Raw genomic sequence first — 19,728 nt, 5'->3', positions numbered from 1 at the left:
CTTTTTTCAGAATTTTCCATCGACTTAGCACTCCAACTCTCATAATAGATGAAGAGAGGACACCGACCCTGAGTGACCATCTAACACAGCATGCATGCCTGCTAACTAGATTAATATTTTCTTTTGAGAATCTTTGTGTTTATTTCAATGTTATCCTTTAGGTATAAAAAGAAAACACTTATTTAAAACAATTAGGAAAAGCTTCTTATACATTTCCAGCTGACAGAGCTACATTAACACCTCCCTACCTCCTGTTTTTCCCTTTATCCCTCATTCTGATAAACAGAGCAGGTTGTTCCTGGGATAGACCTTAGGCCACCTGATTGGTTTATGCTGCCACTAAGCTGAGGCTGCTAACACTACAGGGCTTTGTGCCAAAGGCTGACCTGCAGAAGACCTGCTAAAAGCAGGGATAACTTCTACTGTGTCAGCACTGTGGTTGTGGTGATATATGCAAACAATGTTGCAAATTCAATGGGACATACGATGGCAATTGAATGAACTAAGATATATATCACAAGTACGACATGATGCAGAGAGAGATGGTCTGCCAGAACTCCAGCTATATCATGTGGTGCTCTGCTAAAAGCTCAGAAAAGGAAGGGGGCAAACTAAGGCATGGATGATAGCAATAAGGCTGAAGTGAGACTCTCGCAAGAAGAATAACTTTGCATTGGATGGAAGGGGATCAAGTAAGTGGCTCTGATCTATATGTTTCACCTACTGCAGCCGGTGTGTGTCCTGCCTGCTTATGACTGAATGCACTCATGCAAAATGGATAAATGGAAGGAGGCAGCAGCTTTGTCAGTAAGAGCGCGTGTGCCACATTCTTCATCTTACTGGGTAAATCTCCTCTCCCTCATTTGCAGACTGGATCTCTGGAGTGTTGGAATGCCTCAACACAAACTGTAAGTTTACCCTCTTGGTTATATATAAGCGTGTGTGAACCTATTTTATAAAAGCAAATACATTACCTCAGACAAAAATGATCATCCTCACTGCACACTGAGAGGGAGGGTGTGTAGTGAGAGTCCAAAGTGCTTTATTTTACATTTGTTTGTTTTTACTCAAAAATCAACTCTAGTGCAGGAGGTTGTTTTGATTTCTAGATTCATAAGAGAGTGCTGTGAGAAAAACTACAGGATTTCATAAGAAATCAGAAAACATGTGAAGGAACAGGTGAAACCTTTATTAGTCTGATCTTTTCACACAATCAGGATATCAGATCATCCTGATTGGTGAAGCCGAGCAAAGGGGGATGATCTGAGTGTAAATGCAAAGTAGAGATATTAGAAAATGCCATCATTCGCACACAGAGATGGATAACATCAATATGTAGCATGTTTTTTCAGTCCTCTGCACAAAAAGCACACCGCAGTATATCTCCCCCTACCCGCTATGCTGATCAATGATGTTTGGAGGTCAGAATCTCAGCTCTGCCACTGGTGTGAGCTGCTGCCTCACAACATGTTAGGGAACAGAGCGCCTGTCACACTTCAGAGTTAGGGAAGGGGAGGACGATGGTAATCAATAAATTTGTGAGCATTTTTTATTTTGCTCGGATACTTTAGGGGATGCAAAGCAGCAGCATAGCACTATGTAGATTGCAGGAATTGAAATGTTCTCATATTTAGAAATTGACTAGCCAACACCAGATAGCCAAGATGTGCTGAAGCTCCCCCAAGAGTTTAGCTGTCACACAGAAACCTTTCTAATAAGAAAAAATCTTTAAAATCACTGTGAGCTACAATAGCTGTGCAATAACAATCAATTTTCCCTGAATCTCCTTTTATTTGTACATGGTGAAAAGAAGCACATACATGGTTTGTGCTTTTCCTCCACCACCTGGAGGTTCAGTAAGTGCTGACTCCGGTTTCTTCCCACTATAAGTGGCCCCTGGGGGCTGACAGGACATCAATAGTCAAGCGGAATCAGCAGCATGGATCTTCCAATGTGCTCCCCATGCTCTGCAGTGCAGCTGAGTGAAATGCAAGGAGTGGGAAATGTAGTAGGTAAGGGTGTACAGCTCAAAATGTGCGGGATACAGTGTACACTTTTCAACCTTTTGCCGCATTTCAGGCTTCAAACATAAAGATATAAAATTCTAATTTTTTGTGAAGAATCAACAACAAGTGGGACACAATTGTGAAGTGGAATAAAATTTATTGGATGTGTCAAACGTTTTTAACAAATAAAAAACTGAAAAGAGGGGCGTGCAATATTATTCGGCCCCCATGCATTAATACTTTGTAGCGCCACCCTTTGCTGCAATTACAGCTGCAAGTCTCTTGGGGTTTGTCTCTATCAGTTTTGCACATTGAGAGACTGAAATTCTTGCCCATTCTTCCTTGCAAAACAGCTGGAGCTCAGTGAGGTTGGATGGAGAGCGTTCGTGAACAGCAGTCTTCAGCTCTTTCCACAGATTCTCGATTGGATTCAGGTCTGGACTTTGACTTGGCCTTTCCAACACCTGGATACGTTTATTTGTGAACCATTCCATTGTAGATTTGGTTTCATGTTTTGGATCATTGTGTTGGAAGATAAATCTCCGTCCCAGTCTCAGGTCTCTTGCAGACTCAAGCAGGTTTTCTTCCAGAATGGTCCTGTATTTGGCCCCATCCATCTTCCCATCAATTTTGACCATCTTCCCTGTCCCTGCTGAGGAAAAGCAGGCCCAAACCATGATGCTGCCACCACCATGTTTAACAGTGGGGATGGTGTGTTCAGGGTGATGAGCTGTGTTGCTTTCACGCCAAACATATCGTTTTTCATTGTGGCCAAACAGTTCGATTTTGGTTTCATCTGACCAGAGCACCTTCTTCCACATGTTTGGTGTGTCTCCCAGGTGGCTTGTGGCAAACTTTAAACGAGACTTTTTATGGATATCTTTGAGAAATGGCTTTCTTCTTGCCACTCTTCCATAAAGGCCAGATTTGTGCAGTGTACGACTGATTGTTGTCCTATGGACAGACTCTCCCACCTCAGCTGTAGATCTCTGCAGTTCATCCAGAGTGATCATGGGCCTCTTGGCTGCATCTCTGATCAGTCTTCTCCTTGTTCGAGATGAAAGTTTAGAGGGACGGCCGGGTCTTGGTAGATTTGCAGTGGTCTGATACTCCTTCCATTTCAATATGATTGCTTGCACAGTGCTCCTTGGGATATTTAAAGCTCGGGAAATCTTTTTGTATCCAAATCTGGCTTAAACGTCTCCACAACAGTATCTCGGACCTGCCTGGTGTGTTCCTTGGTCTTCGTGATGCTCTCTGTGCTTTGAACAGAACCCTGAGACTATCACAGAGCAGGTGCATTTATACGGAGACTTGTTTAAACACAGGTGGATTCTATTTATCATCATCAGTCATTTGGGACAACATCGAATCATTCAGAGATCCTCACTGAACTTCTGGAATGAGTTTGCTGCCCTGAAAGTAAAGGGGCCAAATAATATTGCACGCCCCACTTTTCACTTTTTTATTTGTTAAACAAGTTTGACACATCGAATAAATTTCACTCCACTTCACGATTGTGTCCCACTTGTTGTTGATTCTTCACAAAAAATTTGAATTTTATATCTTTATGTTTGAAGCCTGAAATGTGGCAAGAGGTTGAAAAGTTCAAGGGGGCCGAATACTTTCGCAAGGCACTGTAAAAACATATGGATAAATATGCAAAAAAAAACATCATTACCATTGTTAAGTATGGTGGAGGATCGGTTATGCTGTAGCTCCATAGAACCTTGCTTTAGTGGGTGGTATCATCAAACGTTTTGAATCTCTGGGGCATTTAAAAAAAATCTGATTCACATTGTCAAAAAAACCAAAATGAGTTATCATTGGGTCTATTAGCAGGATAATGATCCAAAATCAAGACAGAAATAGTTCCCTAGAGACAAGATGAACTTTCTATGGTCATCTCCTGTCCATGGTTAAACCCCTGTGGGGAGAGCTGAAGAGAAGAGACCTTAAGAGTGGAGAGGCCTAGGTAATTTTATTAAAAGTATTTTTTCAACATACCAACATACCATACTATTTAAAAAATATTGATCAGGTATTCTCCAATCGTGTTAAGATCAACTGGGTTAAGTAAATGTGTGTGCCATACACATGAAAAAAAAATGAACAGTAATAATCCATCCATCCATCGTTTTTCATGGATGGATGGATGGATCAGTTAAACTAGGTTACAGGTACAGTAGAAAAAAAAAACAGAAAATGCTCTCCAGTTCGTACTGGGGTATCCCAATGCAAACCCAGGCCAGAAGAGAAAAGGGTGTTTTGGGTCTACCCTGTGGTCTCTTCCCAGGGGTGAAACATTCTGATCAGAAGCATCCCATTGACTCATTTCGAGGCAGAGGAGCAGAAGCTCTAAGATAGATCCCAGAAACTCCTACAAAGGAAGTTAATACAGGATATACAGGGGTTGGACAATGAAACTGAAACACCTGTCATTTTAGTGTGGGAGGTTTCATAGCTAAATTGGACCAGCCTGGTAGTCAGTCTTCATTGATTGCACATTGCACCAGTAAGAGCAGAGTGTGAAGGTTCAATTAGCAGGGTAAGAGCACAGTTTTGCTCAAAATATTGAAATGCACACAACATTATGGGTGACATACCAGAGTTCAAAAGAGGACAAATTGTTGGTGCACGTCTTGCTGGCGCATCTGTGACCAAGACAGCAAGTCTTTGTAATGTATCAAGAGCCACGGTATCCAGGGTAATGTCAGCATACCACCAAGAAGGACGAACCACATCCAACAGGATTAACTGTGGACGCAAGAGGAAGCTGTCTGAAAGGGATGTTCGGGTGCTAACCCAGATTGTATCCAAAAACCATAAAGCCACGGCTGCCTAAATCACGGCAGAATTAAATGTGCACCTCAACTCTCCTGTTTCCACCAGAACTGTCTGTCGGGAGCTCCAAAGGGTCAATATACACGGCCGGGCTGCTATAGCCAAACCTTTGGTCACTCAGGCCAATGCCAAACGTCGGTTTCAATGGTGCAAGGAGCGCAAATCTTGGGCTGTGGACAATGTGAAACATGTATTGTTCTCTGATGAGTCCATCTTTACTGTTTTCCCCACATCCGGGAGAGTTACGGTGTGGAGAAACCCCAAAGAAGCGTACCACCCAGACTGTTGCATACCTAGAGTGAAGCATGGGGGTGGATCAGTGATGGTTTGGGATGCCATATCATGGCATTCCCTTGGCCCAATACTTGTGCTAGATGGGCGCGTCACTGCCAAGGACTACCGAACCATTCTTGAGGACCATGTGCATCCAATGGTTCAAACATTGTATCCTGAAGGCGGTGCCGTGTATCAGGATGACAATGCACCAATACACACAGCAAGACTGGTGAAAGATTGGTTTAATGAACATGAAAATGAAGTTGAACATCTCCCATGACTTGCACAGTCACCAGATCTAAATATTATTGAGCCACTTTGGGGTGTTTTGGAGGAGCGAGTCAGGAAACGTTTTCCTCCACCAGTATCACGTAGTGACCTGGCCACTATCCTGCAAGAAGAATGGCTTAAAATCCCTCTGACCACTGTGCAGGACTTGTATATGTCATTCCCAAGATGAATTGACACTGTATTGGCCGCAAAAGGAGGCCCTACACCATACTAATAAATTATTGTGGTCTAAAACAAGGTGTTTCAGTTTCATTGTCCAACCCCTGTAGTTATTTATGATGATATCTCATGACAACTAGTGAAGGTTAAATGTGGATAAACCAGTGAAGTGAGAGCTTAGCATTTTGGGTCAGGCTTTTTTCACCACTACAGACCAGGGTACTGCTATCAATTTCCTTACTTCATCCTATGATCGCACATAAACCGGACCTCTAGACGCTTCAACTGTTCTGCCTGAGGGAGATACTAAGCCTCGGCACGAAGGGAGCAATCCACCTTTTCCAGTTGCTCCTCCATGGAAACTCCACCTTAACATGGTGAAGGGGGTTGAGTACCCCTTTTGATCCTGGAGGCTATTTACACACAGTTAGTGGGTCTAATAGGGAGATTGGAGCACCTTCCTTGTGCCAGGTCTAAGGGGGGAACTAAGTGAACGTCCGTTAAATGGGCTCCTTGGGTTCAGCTGGGTGCAGCTCTAAAAGGCAAAAGGAGTCTAACTCCATGTGTGCCCATCACCTGCTGAGAGAAAGGTTAATTTCAGCCAGGCGGCAGACGCAGGTGAGAATGACATGCTCATTCTTGGAGTCTCAATCTACCTTTTGGGGAAAAAAAAGGTTTTTTTTCTGAGGTAGCTTAACAGGTTTTAAGTTATGACTCTTTATTAGAAAAATCATTAGAAAAATTATTTATTTAACCATTGTTAAATAAATTATTTAACAATGATTTGGAATAATGGAAAGAATCTAGGTAGAAATAAGTAGTAGGCAGGAAATATTTACCTTTGTAAATTGGGTTTGTATTGTGGATTTTAATGTAATTGTACCATAATAACAGACAGTGAAGTAAGCAGATTTGTTCTAGCTTTGGAAAGGACATCTGATGTGATGACCTAAAGGTAGTGGGCCATTTAGTGGCTAATCATACAATTTTCTTCAGCTAACAGCTGAAGGTAATCTGTCAGTTACCAGATTAAATGCCTTTTTTGCTTTAGGGATAACCGATCAGCTGTGTGGTTCTAGCATACAAATACCACAGCACAATGAGAAGAATTTAAATGTGAAATAGCCAAACAAATATTTCTCTGGGTCGTGTGATCCAAACTGATTTAGTAAGTCGAGTCTTTTGATGTAGCAGCGCTGAGCTGTAATCCAAAAAAGGAATATGGAATTCAAGAGCAAATTCCTTATAGAGGAAAAAAATGAAACGAATTTGTCTGCCCCAGGAGAACAGAAGGAGGACAGGCAGAGAGAGCTCAAACTGAAGGAAAAAACGGGAATATTTACAGTTTGATGAGTGGCATTTTCCAGTTTCTCTGCTCAATATTATTTCAGCATCTTCTCTTTTCAAACAGCTGGGCCTTTTGTCATTTTTATTGAGATTTAAATCCTCCCACAGTGAATCACTCTATTTATATGTGCATAGTTTTTCTAAACTTTAATGCCATTATGTGTCATCACTGCTGTGTGTTCGATCTGCATTAATCTCCTTCTGTTTGGCTTCTGGTGAATGTCCCTGCTCTCTCTCCTGGAAAGGCAGGGATTTATTGAGCCATTACTTAATTAGAGGCCCGAAAAGAATCTGAAAATAAATCTCTGAAGAGGATATACAGCCCAGAACCGTAATAAATCAGATAATAACCAGAATTCTGAGGTACATTTTTATCTTTATAGATGCTTTGCATGTTCAGGCCTGTTAGCAACTTGGTAAAAGCTTGTGATTTTATTGATCATGCCAGTCCTAAGTTATAGAGCATCACAAGCATTACTATGGTTTAACCATCTTCATATGGTGAATGTTTGTTAGATTAAGTGTAACTCAAGTTTAGATTTTGATAAATAAAAAAATAAAATATACATCTTTGAGCTTTTCTGCAGACACAGATATTACGTGTTATTATTATTAATAAAGTAATCCGGTTTGTGATAAAAAGCAGTACTGTTTTATTCTAAACGAGGTTATCTCATCTTCATCAGAAATGAAGGGTGAATTAAAGGCCAGAAATCCCAGCTAAGAGCTTAAAAAGACAGCAATGAACTCAGAGGCTATAGAACTGTGGTGCCTAAAATGGTATTTATAAGCTTTGAGTTTTATCACATTTTGTTATGTCACAACCACAACTTTAATGTATTTTATTGGGTTTTCATGTCACAGAAAACACAAAGCAGTGCATTATTAGGAAGGAAACATTCCTTTGCAAGTTAAAATTGAAAAAGTATCTTGTTCATTTGTATTCAGCCCCACCCCCCAAGAAACTGCTTGTAAAACCACTTTTTGCTGCAGTTACAGCTGCAAGGTTTTGGGGGTACATATGTCTGCTTTGCACATCAAGAGACAGAAATCTACCTATTCTTCTTTGCAAAATGGCTCAAACTCATTCACACTGAATGGAGAGCATCTCAGAACATTAATTTCTAACTCTTGCTACACATTCTCAGCTGGATTTAGGTCTGGACTTTGATTTGGCCATTGTAAGACATGAAAATGCTTTGATCTAAAATATTCGAGTGTGGCTCTGACTGTATGTTTGGTTTCTTTCTCCAGCTGGAAGGTGAACCTCCACCTCAGTCTCAAGTCTTTAGAATCATCCTCCAGGATTGCTCTGCATTTAGCTTTGTCCACCTGCCCCTGTCATTAGGGCATGCTTCCCTGTCCCTGCTGAAGAAATCACATAAATGCCCAATAAAGGACATTGATGTTTGTGACTGTAACATTGCAAAAATAAGGAAAAGTCAAAGGTCACCTTGCTTGTCTCCCTGTTCTGTTGCTGTTAAGTCTTCTACAGCTCCTGTATATACACTTTCTCTATTTTTTCTCATCAGATTCCAGCACACAAGCTGACATTATTATTAGATATTAGTCTGAAGCAGATGAACTCATTCCTCAAGTAAATTACAAGAAAAAAATGACTGTTATTGAAATAAGGCAGCCTTCCAGTTCTCCAAACAGTGGACATCCATGGATGTTTTTTTTATAACTACTTTCAGATTTTATCTAAACTTTACTTTGAAGACAGCTTGACCCTTTAATGTTTCAGCAATAGATGCCTAAGACACTTTAAACACCCCTGCTTTATTGAAGAGCATGGTGGCAGACAATGCATCAGCAGCAAGTCATGCAACATTTCATCAGTCACAACACCACTTATCGGTCCGTTGAGTACTCCCACAGGAGAGGGCTGGTGTCTCCAAAGCGAAGGGCACTGAGGAGTATGAAGCACAAAGTAATATTAGAAATGATTTCCAGCAAGAATGCGTTTGAAAGACATATGTGGGAAACATGAAGAGGTAACTACACTGCAGGAAGTCCAATCTAATCTCACTTTTGTTCATGACCTGATAAGCAGAGATGTCGTCTGGGAGGTCAGGGAGTCAGATTAAATCCTTTACATTCAGAGAAGGGTAACAACATATATTTAATTTTGTAGGAAGTTGGCTCAGTACTAACTAGGCTGAGGATGGGAATGTCCAGACTGCCTCTAAAATACCTTGTGGGCATATCTCTAAATATATTAGAATTTATTCTCTGTAAAATATAGCCACATTTTTTCTCTTGTAGAGGAGCATTGCCAAATAAATACATTAACAATATTTCTGGATTTTAGTGTTTTACCATTTGTTCATTTACACAAAGTACACCTAAAATTAATTAGTCTCATAAACTCTGGTGTTAAAAAACCTCCAGTCAATTTTGGGGGATTTTTTCTTAATTCGGTAGCCACTAGTCTAATATTGGGTGAGATAATTCAAACATTATGTGAATATTGATCATCGCTTTTCTGCTTTGAACAACAATGGAATTACTTACTATAATATATATTTTATACTTTTAGGTTTTAAAATATAATATTTGCCCTTGTGTTTATTTACAATAAATACAATAAAATCTAACCAGTGCAAGCAAGTGGAAGGCCAGGAGATTTTCTGGCCTTTGCCCCCACGGGCCCCACTTGGTGGTATAACTTTCTACCAAACATGCACAGAAACATTTCATTACTTGTAATTTAAAAACATTTAAAAAGCAACTAATATTAACTTCACATGGATTCAAGTCCCTTATGTCTCAATTTGATGATGAAGCACATTATTAGTTGTCTAGCCGCATATATAACAAAACTCTGAGACAACCAAAAACCCTGATGACAATAAATATTGAGATAATCAATTACTCGTACTCGTACTCGTCGTCTTCCGCTTTATCCGGGACCGGGTCGCGGGGGCGGCAGACTCAGCAGAGACACCCAGACGTCCCTCTCCCCAGACACCTCCTCCAGCTCCTCCGGGGGGAGCCCAAGGCGTTCCCAGGCCAGCCGAGAGACATAGTCCCTCCAGCGTGTCCTGGGCCGTCCCCTGGGCCTCCTCCCGGTGGGATGTGCCTGGAACACCTCCCGAGGAAGGCGTCCAGGAGGCATCCGGTATAGATGCCCGAGCCACCTCAACTGGCTCCTCTCGATGTGGAGGAGCAGCGGCTCTACTCCGAGCCCCTCCCGGATGGCCGAGCTCCTCACCCTATCTCTAAGGGAGTGCCCGGCCACCCTACGGAGGAAGCTCATTTCTGCCGCTTGTATCCGGGATCTCTTTCTTTCGGTCATATGAACGTAAATCGAAAGCTTTGCTTTTCGGCTCAGCTCCCTCTTCACCACAACGGACCAGCACAGCGCCCCCATTACTGTGGCAGCCGCACCGATCCGTCTGTCGATCTCCCACTGCATTCTTCCCTCACTCGTGAACAAGATCCCGAGATACTTGAACTCCTCCACTTGAGGCAGGAACTCCCCTCCAACCTGAAGAGGACAAGCCACCCTTTTCCGGTCGAGAACTATGGCCTCGGACTTGGAGAAGCTGATCTTCATCCCAGCCACTTCACACACGGCTGCGAACCGCCCCAGTGCATGCTGTAGGTCTTGGCTAGAGGGGGCCAGCAGGACCACGTCATCTGCAAAAAGAAGAGACGAAATCCTCTGGTCCCCAAACCAGACCCCCTCTGGCCCTTGGCTGCGCCTAGAAATCCTGTCCATAAAAGTTATGAACAGGACCGGTGACAAAGGGCAGCCCTGCCGGAGTCTAACAGGTCCGACTTAGTGCCGGCAATGCAAACCAAACTCCTGCTCCGCTTGTACAGAGATTGGATGGCCCCTAGTAAAGGGCCCCCAATTCCATACTCCTGGAGCACCCCCACAGGGCATCACGAGGGACACAGTCGAATGCTTTCTCCAGGTCCACAAAACACATGTGAACCGGTTGGGCAAACTCCCATGAACCCTCGAGTACCCTGTAGAGGGTATAGAGCTGGTCCAGTGTTCCATGGCTGGGACGAAAACCACACTGCTCCTCCTGAAGCCGAGGTTCGACCATCGGCCGGACTCTCCTCTCCAATTCCCTGGCGTAGGCCTTACCAGGGAGGCTGAGGAGTGTGATCCCCCTGTAGTTGGAACACACCTTCCGGTCACCCTTCTTATGTAGGGGGACCACCACCCCAGTCTGCCAATCCAAAGGCACTGTCCCCGTCCGCCACGCAATGTTGAAGAGGCGTGTCAACCATGACAGCCTCGCAACATCCAAAGACTTGAGGTACTCAAGGCGGATCTCATCCAACCCTGAAGCCCTGCCACCATGGAGCTTTTTAACCACCTCGGTGACTTCAGCCTGGGTGATGAAAGAGTCCAACCCCGAGTCCCCAGCCTCTGTTTCCACCAGGGAATGCATGATGGCAGGATTGAGGAGATCCTTGAAGTACTCCTTCCACCGCCCGATAATGTCCCCAGTCTAATCAATTAAAATGTTGTATTACAAGTAAAGCTAATGTGAAGAATATTTGTCAGGGTGTAGCAGTAGAATGATGCTAACATGATAGCGATAAACACCTCTCTGAAATGTTTTCTATCAGTTATTTTTTAAATGGCTTTAATGATTATTTCTTGTAGTCGCAAGTTACAGTGAAGTCATCATGTTCAGATTTGGATCAAAACAAATAATGTCACCATGTCTCAGTTAAAGCTTTTTTTCTTGTCTTTCAGTTTATTTTATAGTTTCTGTCTGCACATTCACACTATTATTCTTCACATTATTTACATTTTTTTCTTTCTTGTGTCAGCGTTTCACAGTCATGTGTCACAACAGTGCTGCTCCAGCTTTTCATAAAGTTGAGTCGTGGCTGACACCGGCATTTTCACAGGCCAGTGTTGACCCTGATTCATAGTGAAGGGCAGTAAAGGCCACAGTCGTGGGTTTCTAAAGTAAACTGCAACTTTGTAAATGAGTGACAGCTGCTGGACAACCCTTGTCGGTTTTGGTGATACAAGTTTAGACAAACTTAAGCAGAGATTGAAAGAAATTGGTTTACTTAAGAGAGAATGTGTGATTGAGGGTTAAATCAATTAGAACTCTAGGGTATCTGAATGAATTAGTCACTGAAAAGTTAATTTTAGCAATTCAATTAAGAATGTGAAACTTGTTTATTATATATGTATTTATTCTATATTTGATAATTATTGGGAATAATGCTGACTAGACAGTTATCTTGAAGACACCCTCCACACATTTCTGCATTGACAAAATCCAAATTTTGTGAGAAACTGAATTTGGGATTTCAGAATTTGGGGATAAAAAGTGCAACAATAAACAATTCAAATACATCACTTAGTGTTGATTATATACTAATTTACTGAGCTGTACCTGTACAACAGAAGAAAACAGGATGACAATAATAACAAAAAAGGGTTAAATAAAACAAATACATTAACTTCCTTGGCAGTGCTAAATAAAGAGGTACTGTAGGATCAAGCGTCAGTCTCTTCTTTCAGATCTGCTCAGACATTTCACCTGGTCAGCTCTTAGACATCAAAGCATGCCTGGAATGGAGGTGAAATAACCATGATGTCATTACCTGACAATGTCCTCCTGTACTCAGCTGCCAGCCACACATTCAGCACCGAAGTGCTTCTTCAACATTGACCAGATGAGTTGGCCTTTGTATCAGCTGTTCCAAATGTGGTTCTCTTTGGAAGGCAACAGTGGAAAGAGGTGAGAGAGTGCCACTGCTAAGATAAATAAGTTATTTTCACCAGCTCAATGTGCCAGGCCACAGTCCTTAATTCTAGGGCTATTCTTGGAGTGTGCTTTGATAGGGTTGGAGATCAGATAATTGCAGACATGAAGTGGATGCTACCAAAGGGAAGAACTGCTGCATAAATATTAGTGGATTAAGGCTTTGCTTATATTCAGATACTCTGTGTGACCTATTATGTTTTAGTGTCACATCCATGGTAAAACTTGGTGCATAATGTATCCGAGGTCAGCTTTTGGGTGGCACTCATGTCAACACCACAATTCCCTAAATGAATGACACATGATGGTAACCCCTCCCTCCCTTTCTTGACTACAAAAATATATTTCTGTGAGGTGGCCTTGCAAACCTGACTACTTTTCCAGAAATGTACATGCACATGATCTTCTGCTCTGCTTTTTGTATGTCTACACCTTTATCACCCACGGATCTTTGCATGCCAGACATAATGTGTCTTCATCATATACTCAGGCCCTAAAAATGCAACGCTGATAGCATGTCTACGGATAACATACGAGCTATAAAGGGCATCCCTTGACAAGTTTCAGTAAAGACCATATATTCTGCACACAAGAGCGGCGATGAAAGACCAAATGCACGCAGGCATGTGTACACGCACATTCACCAAAACATGTATGCATCCACACACACCCACAGATGTGGTTCTGGTGACACTTCGCAAAGGTCAGCTATCAATAACATTCTAAATTTGTGCACCTTTAAAGTTGACAGAGGAAAGGGCCCTTGATGGGCACGATAAGAGAGGATTGCCTATGTTGATTCTGCACAGGTTTAGCTTTCAAACAGATATTTACAGTTTATACAAATGCACCATTTAAAGATTTCTGGCCAGTTTCTGATCTCCTCTTTTTGTAAAACCTTCAAACAACAATCAAAATATTTATTTTTATCCTTCCTACCATGCTATAGTCATTGATATTATGAGCAGAAGTGACATCACACTGTGTTAGAGATCAGATGATATAAAACAGGATTTTAATTTATTAAGACAGAAATAAAATGTTTACAGGGTTAACGTTTTAAACTGCCTTTAGCATCTTATATCCACAGTTGGCATTACTAAATTTAAACATCCGTCTTTGTGTGTATTCCCTAAAACGGGGACCCTTACTTTTATCATGAAATTTCCAAAAAGCTGCCATTATTCCTAAATCTTGTATTTTTCATGCCAGACAGCATTTGGAAGCTCATATTAGTAAAATAGATCTGCTTTGCTGTAATACCCTGTATAATAGCTTTTCTGGTATCTGTTGATTTAGGGACAGTTTGGCCCTTTGCGGGTTTAGTCAAACTTTCCCATGACAGATAAGTATTGTCTACTTGCTGAGCAACTTCCCTACCTAAGAGTGCTGTTACCATAACCTGGTAGCACTTCGGTATGGTGCATTTAGTGATCAGTAAAATATTTGATTGTCCAACCAAACAGTCTAGCTAAATATTGTCCCGTTCCCCACCAATTTTTATAGTGCATCTCCAAAATTAATGTCTGTCGAATTAATATGCAGATTTAAAAATGGCAGGTTAATGATTCCAAGCAAGACATTTGATAATTTAAATATTATCACATCAAATAAAATTTAAACTTTATTTAAAAACTAATTAGGGGCTTTGATGTATGTTGATGTGTGACTGTTACACAATCAACTAAATAATTGATACATTTTTTTAAATATATATACATAGTTTTATTTGGTACACAGCATTGACAATAATTGTATTCATCAAAGACTGAATTGTGTTCTGAAAAGGATATACATTCAGACAAAAGGATAGCAAAAGACAGAGACAGACATATATTGGCTTATCACACAATATTATAGATATAACAACAGAAACATGCTGTCTCTTTGCGGTGTAAAGGATACATTTGCTGGCATAAGTGCAGAATATCTATTATTCACTATAAGGTACTGGATCCAGTCTGTAAATATTTTTTTACAGGTCTGTGGATGTGAGGAGACAGATTCAAAGGAATATATTATAATCATCCCATCGAACATCTAATTGTGGGTCATCTAACTGATGAAAAACAAAAAAAATTTAATCTCTGGTCCACAATTTAAGACATAACCCCTAATTTCATTTGTGGCATTTAGCTTACAACAGCAGTTGACTTTACAGCAAAAATGGCAGTTGAATAGCTTTGGATTAAAAGACAAATATGGTGTCTTGCAAAAGTTTACACACCCTACAAGTTTCATGGCACAACCGCAAACGCCAATGTATTTTATTGGGATTGTTTTAATAGACCAACACAAAGTCACATGTATTTGTAAATATTTGTAAACTGGAAGTCAAAATATATGAAACACAGTTTTCAACTTCAATAACCGGTCCTGTTCATAACTTTTATGGACAGGATTTCTAAGGGCCCCAACGGCTGGGATGAAGATCAGTTCCTCCAAGTCAGAGGCCATGGTACTCGACTGGAAAAGGGTGGCTTGTCCTCTTCAGGTTGGAGGGGAGTTCCTGCCTCAAGTGGAGGAGTTCAAGTATCTCGGGGTCTTGTTCACGAGTGACGGGAAGAATGCAGCGGGAGATCGACAGACGGATCGGTGTGGCTGCCGCAGTAATGGGGGCGCTGTGCCAGTCCGTTGTGGTGAAGAGAGCTGAGCCGAAAAGTGAAGCTCTCGATTTACCGGTTGGTCTACATTCCTACCCTCACCTATGGCCATGAACTTTGGGTCATGACCGAAAGAACAAGATCCCGGATATACAGGTCCTTCTCAAAAAATTAGCATATTGTGATAAAGTTAATTATTTTCTATAATGTAATGATGAAAATTTAACATTCATATATTTTAAATTCATTGCACACTAACTGAAATATTTCAGGTCTTTTATTGTCTTAATACGGATGATTTTGGCATACAGCTCATGAAAACCCAAAATTCCTATCTCACAGAATTAGCATATTTCATCTGACCAATAAAAGAAAAGTGTTTTTAATACAAAAAACGTCAACCTTCAAATAATCATGTACAGTTATGCACTCAATACTTGGTTGGGAATCCTTTTGCAGAAATGACTGCTTCAATGCGGCGTGGCATGGAGGCAATCAGCCTGTGGCACTGCTGAGGTCTTATGGAGGCCCAGGATGCTTCGATAGCAGCCTTTAGCTCATCCAGAGTGTTGGGTCTTGAGTCTCTCAACGTTCTCTTCACAATATCCCACAGATTCTCTATGGGGTTCAGGTCAGTGGACCAACACCAGCAGCTGACACGGCACCCCGGACCATCACTGACTGTGGGTACTTGACACTGGACTTCTGGCATTTTGGCATTTCCTTCTCCCCAGTCTTCCTCCAGACTCTGGCACCTTGATTTCCGAATGACATGCAGAATTTGCTTTCATCCAAAAAAAGTACTTTGGACCACTGAGCAACAGTCCAGTGCTGCTTCTCTGTAGCCCAGGTCAGGCGCTTCTGCCGCTGTTTCTGGTTCAAATGTGGCTTGACCTGGGGAATGCGGCACCTGTAGCCCATTTCCTGCACACGCCTGTGCACGGTGGCTCTGGATGTTTCTACTCCAGACTCAGTCCACTGCTTCCGCAGGTCCCCCAAGGTCTGGAATCGGCCCTTCTCCACAATCTTCCTCAGGGTCCAGTCACCTCTTCTTGTTGTGCAGCGTTTTCTGCCACACTTTTTCCTTCCCACAGACTGCACTGAGGTGCCTTGATGCAGCACTCTGGGAACAGCCTATTCGTTCAGAAATTTCTTTCTGTGTCTTACCCTCTTGCTTGAGGGTGTCAATAGTGGCCTTCTGGACAGCAGTCAGGTCGGCAGTCTTACCCATGATTGGGGTTTTGAGTGATGAACCAGGCTGGGAGTTTTAAAGGCCTCAGGAATCTTTTGCAGGTGTTTAGAGTTAACTCGTTGATTCAGATGATTAGGTTCATAGCTCGTTTAGAGACCCTTTTAATGATATGCTAATTTTGTGAGATAGGAATTTTGGGTTTTCATGAGCTGTATGCCAAAATCATCCGTATTAAGACAATAAAAGACCTGAAATATTGCAGTTAGTGTGCAATGAATCTAAAATATATGAATGTTACATTTTCATCATGACATTATGGAAAATAATGAACTTTATCACAATATGCTAATATTTTGAGAAGGACCTGTATACCAGATGCCTCCAGGACTCCTTCCTCGGGAGGTGTTCCAGGCACGTCCCACCGGGAAGAGGCCCAGGGGACGACCCAGGACACGCTGGAGGGACTATGTCTCTTGGCTGGCCTGGGAACGCCTTGGGCTCCCCCCGGAGGAGCTGGAGGAGGTGTCTGGGGAGAGGGACATCTGGGTGTCTCTGCCGCCCCCGCGACCCGGTGCCGGATAAGCGGAAGATGACGAGTACGAGTACGAGTAGTTGATATTTGCATTCATTCCGTGCACTCTGATACCCCCCAAATAAAATTTTGTGGAACTCTTTGTTAGAGGAAATGGGTGAATAAACATCATCAGGAAAACCGAAAAGCACACCAGACAGATTGGGGCTAATGTTATGGAGAGGTTTAATGAAGGGGTACGTCATGAAACAATATTCCAAGGTTTTGAACATTCCATGGAGAGCTGTTCAATAAATCATTTGAATATGGATAGAGTGTGGTACAAAACTTTCAAGGCATGGCCATTTGCCTAAATCAATAGGATAGTCAAAGACAACATTACTCGGAGAAGAACCATAGAGAACCATAGTAACTCTGGGGGTCTGGAGAGACCAACAGTTCAGGAGGGAGGGACTATTGACAAAACAACTCTAGTTGTACACTCCAGAAATTTGGCGTTTAGAGAAGAAGAAAGCTTTTGATTGCAGTTAGGATTTGAACAACTTTTGAAACCTGAGTTGTGTAAGCTGAGCACAATTAACCGGCATGCAAACCCAACAAGCATCCTGACATTCCTTTTGACAAAGAAACATGCAGTCCCACTCAAATGATATTCTCCACAAAGATATTCACCTTATTTCTGATTTAACTACAGCTTCACACTTCCTTTGAAATGTGAAAGAACTGGTAGCAAGAGCTTTTGTTTATTCCAAGCGATCCACAGCATTATGCTGACGATAATATTTTATGCTAGCCTCCACATAACCTCATACACAATATGAGGTCAGCCGTTGTTTGTCCTTTGTGGGAGTAGAAGGCGAAGTGTTACTTTCCTGTCAGAGAGCCATACACAGGCCTGTGTCCTCTGCCAGCACTGATTGAACCGCGGGGGTTGCCATGGCTACACGGTGGCCCAATGAGAAGCTCGCGGTTGTCAGCTGCTGAATGAAAATAACAGTGGCCATTTTGCGCACGAAGCCCCGGCATCATTCACTTAATAACCAAACGGAAACGGAACATCCTGACCATTTCTGGACGTGGGTGGCTCGGCAGAGTTTATCAGTACCACGGTGGGGCTGGCGCATCAGCCTAGAAGAAGAGGCATGCGGTGTTAAAGTGTTACCGTTCCGATAGGTACTGCATTTGTTTGGTGAGAAAACGGGTTACGACAGGTTTCCTCGCCTCATTTTCCCTGGCCCGTTGACCAGCACCCCCCGCTTCGCAGCCCGCATGACAGAGAGAGAGAGAGAGAGAGAGACAGAGAGAAGGAGCTATGCTTTAGTTAGCTGCGGACAGCTTTGAAAAACAGGTGTATAGTTTCATCACACGGATGCATACCCCGGCTCGCTGAGCGTGTGTCGCCCCTCCGCCTGTCGAAGTGAGAAGTTTTTAATCACCACAGCTGACTACGAAGCAGTCTCTTTAAGGTATCTGTGCACCGTTTCAACTATGTTGTTAACGCTCGTATAGGCTGCAACGGACCAGACTCGGGACTGAGCTGTATTTTTGAGCAGGCTAAACGAGACACTTTGAGTGTCTTTAAAGGCGTAGCTGACAACAATTGCCCTGTTATAGCTAAAAACCGAGGGAGCTGGGTCGGGATGCGGTTGGTTCTGTCGTTTTCATAAATGTGCATTCCAGTGGATTGTTTCTGCTGCCTGTGCATCAGGGAAATATGCGGTCAGGAAGATGGAGAAAGCTGCAAGCACAAGCTTCTAATTGCTGAGCTTAAAATCTATAAGAATAAGAGAGGGACGTGAACTGAACAAGTCTGGTGTTTGTAAACATTAACTGAAATATTCAAGTTTAACCCACATCCCAAACGCTGGGGATAATCTTTATTGTTAGCTTGGATTCACACAATGGTGCAGTCTATTAATGTGGCATGTGGATGGGGTAGGTGAACTGTATTTTGACTTTATTGTATGACTACTGCTAGTATGCAGGTATATGCAAGGCTATCTTGTGCTTTTAGGCCAAAAAAGGAAGGAGGAAACAAGGCAAATCAGATTTTGTTCTGTAAAATAAGAAAGGTAAACATGCTGCGATTCTAACATGTTCAATAATTTTCCACCAATTAGGTGTGCAGTATATATTGTTCTCACACCTTTCCAGAGAAAAGGTAAATCCGCATTAGTTTATTATTTTAAAATTAAATAATCAGTTAGTCTCTATATAGCATTCTTTTATACAGAATGAGGATAACAAGTGTTTTACAGAAGACAAAACAGTAATGAAAAGTAATAAACAAACAATACACCACAATTACAAAAGAAAACACAAAAAATTATCACAACACTTGGAAAAAGTCTAAAAGTTTAGCTGACACATCTACAAAAGTGTCAGCAAAAATAGCTGATTGAGAGCCTCCGGTGACACGCAAACTACAGACCGAACGCTGATCAGACTTTTCTCCAGCTGTATTGAGCATAGAATACAAAGTTTCCCCTTCCCCACCTGTTGCTGGGCACCACTTGTCACCTGGCTGAAGGAAGGCAACTACACTTTTCTCCTTGGTTTCAAGAAAGATGAATTTGGCTGTTTTTCGTCTTAATAAAATATAAAGAGTGATGGTGTGGAAACTAAGCTTATGCTGTTTTATCACCATAGCTTTGGGGAATAGGTAGAGTATGTAGTTGGCTGCTTAACAGCATGTTAGGCAGCCATCTACATTATCTACCCA

General features: G+C 42.1%; 1 protein-coding gene across 20 annotated transcripts in view; it reads left to right on the top strand.

Moving 5' to 3' along the window:
• Positions 1-869: 869 nt before the first annotated feature.
• The window catches only part of sorbs2a (sorbin and SH3 domain containing 2a), an 85,354-nt gene continuing 66,495 nt past the window's right edge, over positions 870-19,728 (top strand). For 6 of the 20 annotated variants that reach the window (XM_047366389.1, XM_047366390.1, XM_047366400.1 and 3 more), the window contains exon 1: positions 17,220-18,472. The gene's annotated coding sequence lies outside the window, so the exon portion shown is untranslated. Of the gene's footprint in view, positions 909-17,213; positions 18,473-19,728 lie in introns of those variants that run through there. The other 14 variants (XM_047366393.1, XM_047366395.1, XM_047366394.1 and 11 more) reach the window with 10 other exon arrangements.

This window comes from Girardinichthys multiradiatus, chromosome 5 (assembly GCF_021462225.1).
Source record: "Girardinichthys multiradiatus isolate DD_20200921_A chromosome 5, DD_fGirMul_XY1, whole genome shotgun sequence".
Lineage (NCBI taxonomy): Eukaryota > Metazoa > Chordata > Actinopteri > Cyprinodontiformes > Goodeidae > Girardinichthys > Girardinichthys multiradiatus.
The sequence above is the reverse complement of the archived record's forward strand: the minus strand, read 5'-3'. Positions and strand labels throughout refer to the sequence as shown.